Here is an 8393-nt window from a genome sequence, read left to right as displayed (position 1 = left end):
TAGAAATCATAAATATTTTAAAAGTATGCAATTTTATTCAAAGTGATGAGTTACTTGTACTAACTATGCTATAGATTTTGATCATAGTTTTTAAAGTTTCTATTTTTAAAGTTGTTAATATTATTTTTATAATGCTATAGTTGTCTATATATTTTAAACTGTGTATTTGAAATATCAATTTAAAAACAAAAAAGAGTGAGCAAGAACATCTACACTAGCTGCATATGTTGGCTCAAGTGACGCACTATGCATTGGAAGGCCAATTGCCTGAAACATGTATAGTCAGAGTCAATAATGATCATTTTTGGTTATCACTGTACAATTTGATTCTTCATTGAGGCTATCACCAGGGCCAATATCTATTTTTATAATTTTTATAATAAATACAAAACATATGTCTATTTAATTGTATGTCTCAATATTTAATGTTTTTAATCTGACTAACAGAATTATTGGGACTATACATTCAGATCTTTTTAACTTTTAGTTCTTAATTCAATTCAGATAGATTCAGTTGGGTGCCCATGTTGATTTGAAGCAAGAGAACAAAATTTGAGTCCAGTGGCACTTTTAGGACCAATAAAGTTTAATTCTGACTTTCATGTGCATACATACATACCAGAATTTTGGGTATAAGCATTCATGTGTATACATGAAAGCTAATACCCAGAATTAAACTTTGTTGCATTAATCTAGTTTTCATGTGCATACATACTAGAATTCTGAGTATAAGTTTTCATATGCATACACAGATGTTTATACCCAGAATTAAACTTTGTTGGTCTTAAAGGTGTCACTGGACTCCAACTTTGTTCTATTAATTCAGTTTGGTTTGAGTTAAGTCCAATACTCCCTCTAAGATGTGGAGTCTTGTGAGCAGAAATTATACTTTGCGAGCTACTGGTATTAAAGTTGTGAGCTACTGCATAAATTAGTTTCCTCTGGGGCCATTTTTCATGAGCTAAGACAAAAATGTGTGAGCCAGAGGCTAAAATACTCTGAGCCAGCTCACACTAACTCAGCTTAGAGATAACACTGGTTAAGTCCCCCTTTCCTTTTTTCATTTTCAAGCCCTACCAAAGAGATTATAGAGTTTATTGAGCAGTTAAATTACATCCTTTTTTCCACTGCATTAAACTCAAGTCTTTGCAACTTGCTCGAGATACTAATGATCCTTCCAATGGAAGATTTTATGACAGCTAATTCTAGCATTTATCAGGTCCCAAGCCTAGTGATGGAAGGAGAGGAGACATGAGGATGCCACAATTGAAAGCTAACAGGGCACATCAAAATTCACTTTTAAGGGATGGCTGTGGGTGAACCCACTCTTATTTATTTATTATTTATTTATATTAAGATTTCTACCCCGCCCTTCTCACCTAAGTGTCTCAGGGCGGCTTACAACATAATAATTGAAACAACTTCAGTTTAAAACATTTAAAATACAATTAAACCATAGATTAATAAAAACAAGATAGAATAAAACCGGCGGCCTATAGATACATTTTGTTCCATCCAAGATATTTTACATTGTCAGTTAATGTCATAGGCCTGCCGGAAGAGGACTGTCTTACAGGCCCTGCGGAATTGCCCTAGATCCTGCAGGGCCCGCACCTCTTCCGGCAGCTGGTTCCACCAATAAGGTGCCGTTATTGAGTAGGCCCGATCCCTGGTGGATTTTAGACGGGCCTCCTTTGGCCCGGGGACTACCAACAGGTTTTGTGAACCTGAGCGTAGTACTCTCTGGGGAACGTGTGGGGAGAGACGGTCCCTAAGGTAGGCAGGTCCTAGGCCATATAGGGCTTTAAAGGTAATAACCAACACCTTGTACTGGACTCGGAATATTACTGGCAGCCAGTGCAGACCCTGGAGCCCCGGCCGAATGTGCTCCCGTCTTGGGAGCCCTAATAACAGCCGGGCAGCAGCGTTCTGCACTAACTGCAGTTTCCGGGTCCGGCACAAGGGTAGCCCCATGTAGAGGGCATTACAGTAGTCCAGCCTCGAGGTGACCGTAGCATGAATCACTGTTGCCAGGTCGTCACGTTCCAGGAAGGGGGCCAACTGCCTCGCCCGCCTAAGATGAAAAAAAGCGGACTTGGCAGTGGCTGCTATCTGAGCCTCCATCGTCAATGAAGGCTCCAACAGCACCCCCAGGCTCTTGACCCTGCCCGACGCTGTTAACGGAGCGCCGTCAAAAACTGGCAGGGGGATTTCCCTTCCCGGGCTGCAGCGACCCAAGCAAAGGACCTCTGTCTTCGCCGGGTTCAGCTTCAGCCCGCTCAGCCTAAGCCACCTAGCCACTGCCTGTAACACCCGGTCCAGATTTTCTGGGGCGCAGGCGGGCCGGCCGTCCATAAGCAGATAGAGCTGGGTGTCATCAGCATATTGATGGCAACCCAGCCCATACCCTCGGGCCATCTGGGCAAGGGGGCGCATATAGATGTTAAATAACATCGGGGAAAGCACCGCCCCTTGAGGCACCCCACAATCAAGCGTGTGTCTCCGGGACAGTTCCTCCCCAATCGCCACCCTTTGTCCCCGACCGTCAAGGAAAGAGGAAAGCCATTGCAAGGCCAACCCCTGAATCCCTGCGTCGGCAAGGCGGCACGCCAGAAGCCGATGGTCGACCATATCGAACGCTGCCGATAGGTCCAGCAACATCAGCACCGCCGAGCCGCCTTGATCCAGATGTCGCCGAAGGTCATCTACCAGGGCGACCAGCACCGTCTCCGTCCCGTGGCCCGGGCGGAAACCAGACTGGTAGGGGTCAAGGACAGAAGCATCCTCCAGGAAGCTCTGTAGCTGCAACGCCGCTGCCCTCTCTATAAGTTTGCCCAAAAAGGGCAAATTCGATACCGGCCGATAGTGTGCCAATTCGGTCGGATCTAACGTTGTTTTCTTCAAGAGGGGACGGACCACCGCCTCTTTGAGCGCTGATGGAAAATGTCCCTCCAGTAGGGATCTATTTATGATATCCCGTATAGGATATCTTAGCTCCCTCTGGCAGGTCTTAATAAGCCAGGAGGGGCATGGGTCCAATTTACAAGTTGTTGGGCGTGCAGATAGGAGGATCCTGTCAACTTCTTCCAGGCTGAGCGCGCCGAAGCCGTCCAGGACACAACCCGAAGACAGGCACGGAGCCTCGGGTTCACTAGCTGTATCTAATGTGGCAGGGAAGTCGGAACGGAACGATGCAATTTTATCCGCAAAAAAATCCGCAAAAGCCTCACAGCCAATTTCCAATTCATTAAAATTTGGTCTGCCCTGTGGCAGCGTTGTAAGGGTCCGAATTGTATTGAACAGTTGTGCCGGGCGCGAAATTGCGGACGCAATCTCTGCCGCAAAGTAAGTTTTCTTTGCGGCCTTGACTGCCATCTCATAGGACTTCATAACCTCTCTATAAGATGTTCGAGTCGCTTCGTCTCGGGTACGCCGCCATTGCCTCTCTAGTCGTCTGAGTCCTCGTTTCAACCGCCGCAACCCCTGGTTATACCAGGGTGTCAGCCTTGAACGAGGGCGCAGAGGACGCCTAGGCGCGATCTCATCGATGGCCCCGGTGAGCCTATTATTCCAAGACTCCACCAGGTCATCGAGGGAATCGCCAGGGGGCCAGGGATCCCGCAGAGCCGTCAGGAACCGTTCCGGGTCCATCAGGCTCCGCGGGCGAGCTAAAATAAGCTCGCCGCCCAAACGGGGTTGGGGTGGGACGTCCACACGAGCCTTGAGGGCATAGTGATCCGACCATGGCACTTCTATAGAAGCAAGATCGTTCACTAAAACTCCCGACGCGAAGATCAAGTCTAACATGTGACCGGCCTGGTGAGTGGGTGTCGTAACTACTTGGGAGAGTCCTAGTGTCGCCATGGAAGACACTAGGTCCATCGCCTGATTGGAGGTCACATCATCGGCATGAACATTGAAGTCACCCAGAATCAAAAGCCTCGGGTGCTCCAATGCCCATCCTGCTGCGGCCTCCATCCAGATACAAGTACTAAACCAAGATTGATTGGAGTTGAGGCTGACCCTTTTGTCAGAGACCCTGAAAGAAGCCCCCAGAAAGTAAAACTTGATGATTAAAAGTACACATAATGCATCTCATCAATGAAAACAAAGGAGCATATCCTCAGAATAAAGATGATTCCCTTTGTGTCTCAATTATTAGTTTATTGGGAAATATTGATCTATATTCCAAGAACTGGCTGCCAAACACATAGTCGAGGATGGCCGCTGGCAGCCATTGAGGAACAGCTGAATTTATCAGTCTAGTAGAGCAAGACTGTACTATACTTTTGATCACCACAGTACTACCTACCCTGTCCGCAGATGAGAAACAGCATGGTGTCCTGTACATGTTGATGGAAAATGAACAACTGGGACTTCTAATCTCCCAGTCTGTTATATACCAGAACTTCTGTGACCAAGTGACAAGGGAATCTCATAATGTGTCAGTGAACAGCTACTTAACCTTCAAGAATACCTGGGTAAAGCTCATATGTCAGTTCTCCTGGTTTTGGATTACAATGCAAAATCAACAGTAATGGATGGCCTTCCTAGAATGCCAGATGATTCAAAGGAGCAGGCTTCCAGGGCCCCCCAAGTCTCTTTATTATTATTATTATTATTATTATTATTATTATTATTATTATTATTATTATTATTATTATTATTATTATTATTATTTTGTATGGCATTGATGGAACTCGTTCTGGGGCAGTGATGCTCTGTATTCTTGGTACTTGGGGGGCCCTGACTGACAAATCTGGATTAGCAATGTAGAGCTAGATACCTATGAAAACGCTGGAAATTCTATAGTGGTCCTGCAATATTATCCTATGTTCAGAGTGAATAATGGACAGAAACAGGGCCTTATTGGGGGTGATGCCTTGTTTTGAGAGTTCCTTCCTTGCCTTGGTTCACATGGCACCAAGCTTGTTAAGCTTTAGCTATATCAGCAGAAAGTCTTTATTTTCACAAGCATTCTTTTAAAGCTTAGCCTTCAAGGGCCGCTTGTGTTTCTTCTACAAGAAGAAGCCACAGTGCTAGGATAAGGTTTTTTCCTTTCCCCATTCAGTCTTAGCTCCATTGAACAAAAAACTTTCTGAGATGTGGATTATTTTTGTGTCACATTAGGAGAAGGTTCAATTAACCTTCTGACTCTCCCCATAGCTATAAAGTAACTGGGCTCATGATAAACCACAATTTCATATCTGACCTCAAAAATCTCTCATAATTTCCCAAAACTGATCTGGCTCAAACTCCTTAACTATGATGTAAACTCAAAGTAACATCACTGTGGTTTATATTAAACCCAACAATTGTACCCAGGGCTTTCTTGAGCAGGAACACACAGGGATGCAATTCTGGCCGGCTTGGTGTCAGGATGTGTGGCCTAATATGCAAATGAGTTCCTGCTGGGTTTTTAAAAGCCCTGTGCAAAACAATGGTGATGTCAGGGGTGTGGCCTAATATGCAAACAAGTTCCTGCTGGGCTTTTTCTACCCAAAGAGCCCTGATGATACCAGATGGGCCTGAGTGCTATACTAACAACCAAATGACTTCAAAGTGCCATGTTGGATTGCTACTTTGATGAGGGAGCATTCCTGGGCAGGATGTGTTTCCCTGATCCAAATCAACTCTGCATAAAGCTACTATTAGCTTTGTGTAGGACAGGGAATTTAGATCAGAAAAAGGGCACAGGAGAAAAGCAATAAACACATCCACCCCAGCACTGCATTCCCAGTCAAATTAGGAGGCTGCTGTGATTGCTTTGAAGTTTAAAAAAAGAGATCCTGATCACAGAACTCCCATGTCACATTTCATTTGGACCTAATATCTGCTGGAATCCTTGAGTATCCCATCTGTGTACTTCCCTGCCACAGGTGAAATTCTCCGCAGGCAATTCCCTGTCTCCTGGAAAAATATAGCACTGGCTTGTATCAGGATATCCCTCTCTTCTGTTCATGGATCCAGTGACCTCATTTGTATAGTGGAAGTTATAATAAAGGCTTATAATACACATGGTCTAATCATTAAATTTCAATACTATCTATCTATTAAGAAGGTCTGTGAAATTATGTCCATGATTGACAATCATGGTTGATCCCTCTCTCTGGAGTCACACACAGATGGCAGAAAAGGTTACCCAGGTTCTAAGGTACCCCCACAGGCAACATATTGCACTAATTCCACAACTTTGTTCCCACCACATCATACAAATACTTAAATTGCCACCCTTATCCAACTTATTTCAAAATGCAGCACAAATGTAATACAGCATGTAGTTTGCACAATCAACACCCATCTCCCTGACTGTATTGCCACAAGCAACTCCTGTAGAGGAAGATGCCCTACATTAAGTAAATATTAGTACAGAAGTCAGAACGCAAAATCATATGTGCCAACAAACACACACCTTAAGGTAGCTGACAAACCTGTTAAAATGGATGTTGTAACAATAGAACACACCTGCAATGAGGCAGCCTGTATAAAGCTGTATTTGTTAGGCACAGCAATCCTAATGCATACATCATCATCCCTTCTCATTCTGAAGCTGGACTGAGTACGTATCTGTAAGGCTGTGAAATAGGGCTGCTCCACAGAAGACAGAAGATTCTGCTTGCTTGAAGGATTCCACTAATGTATAGAAAAATAATACTTTTGTTTAAAAGAAATCAAATTCCATTTGTGTAATTTTTAGGCCATTCCTCTCATGATCAAACGTCTACTAAGTAATAGTTATCTGTAAAAAAAAAAAACCCAAACAAACCAGGACCGGATCTAAATGCTTTTTTTTGGGGGGGGGGGGGCAAAATTTAAAAAATGATGCCTTCTTATGGGCCCATGCTATCTTATGGGCCCATAGAATAGAATGGACTCCATACCAATTTGTCCCCCCCCCTCCAGCAGTGCCTGGGGCAAGCGCTCCCTCTGTTCCCCCCTAGATCCAGCCCTGGTAAAAAAAGAGTAATCTACATGCAAGATGGGTTTCTGCATACTTGGGGCTATGCAGAAAAAATGTTAATTAAAAAGAACCTCCTCACACACATACCACCCACTGAGGTATGAGAATGTTCAGTGACCTTTAGGTTCAGGACAAGTTGAACAACAAAAAAAGGGGGGGAATACAAAGGAGATGGCCTATTCAAGCCCCTAAAATCTTATAGCAGTGCCTCATGGTGTCTGTGGGTGCCAGTGAGTTTCCTTGTGGCTTTCCCTTCCGTTGACAAAGCTGCTTTTCCCTAAAGCAGTTATTCTTAGCCAAGCCTCATCATCATAGTTTATTACAGTCTCATGACCAGAATACAGCATAAACATAATATGAAAAAATAAAAACAGACATAGTATACTAAAATAGAGATCAACATTTAAGAACTTTTAAAATGCAATTCCCGCAGTCTAAGAATTAATGCACAAAACTCAGCAACTGAATGCGTAATCTCTGACTTCTTATCTGACAGGAACCAATTAAGTCTTACTTTGTTTATATCAATATAAACAGGTGTCCTATCTACTAATGGAGTAATAATTCTAAAACGAGCCTCCCTATAATATGGGCAGCTGAAAAACATATGCTCTACAGATTCAACCTGATTTAGAGGGCATGAGCATAGCCTTTCAGAATAGGGGATTTTATTGTACCTGCCTTGCATAACTGCAGATGGAAGGGCAAAACATCTAGCTAGAGCAAATGCCCTTCTAAAATTTCTTCCTTCCAATTATGTCAGATATGATGCCAGCTCAATAGTGCTTTTAATATTTAACAACACCCCAAGTTTGGATGCACTAGAAATATCAGACAGTCACTCTATGTCCTCAATTCTGTGTTTAATTAGCTCTTTAGCTTGTTCAAGTCCGTCGATTTAATTATGCTTTTTCTTTCTTAAACACCCCCACCCCCCCACACCCCAAAAAAACCTTGCTTCTGGGCTCCATTGTTCAAACCCCTTGTGAGAATTCTGCTGAAGATTTGACAAACTTTCTAATATTTTTCCCCACAAAAAAGGAAAAATAACCAAAACATATAAAGCAGACATATGGAAACCTTCATCATGCCACTGTGACCAGAATGATGCACAAAATAAATGATAAAGTAATTTTAAAATTATGATGGCAGTAAGGTTTTGTTATGACAATTATAATTCAAGAAGCATCTTAAGGTAGATGCTAAGTTTGATATAATTTAGTACACCTTCCGGTGACATCAAGGGTGTGTGGCATATGGAAATGAGTTATGCAAATGAGTTGTGCATTTTTCTATTAAATGACCCCCGTTCTTAGCTTACTTTCACCTCATTTAAGCAGAAAGTATTCAGAACCACTGTAAGTCCCAGTAAGAAAGGCAAACCATACTTACACACACACACACACAAGCACACAAAATATGATATTCCACC

The sequence above is a fragment of the Heteronotia binoei genome, chromosome 1 (assembly GCF_032191835.1).
Source record: "Heteronotia binoei isolate CCM8104 ecotype False Entrance Well chromosome 1, APGP_CSIRO_Hbin_v1, whole genome shotgun sequence".
Taxonomy (NCBI): Eukaryota; Metazoa; Chordata; class Lepidosauria; order Squamata; family Gekkonidae; genus Heteronotia; species Heteronotia binoei.
This window is presented reverse-complemented; position numbering follows the sequence as displayed.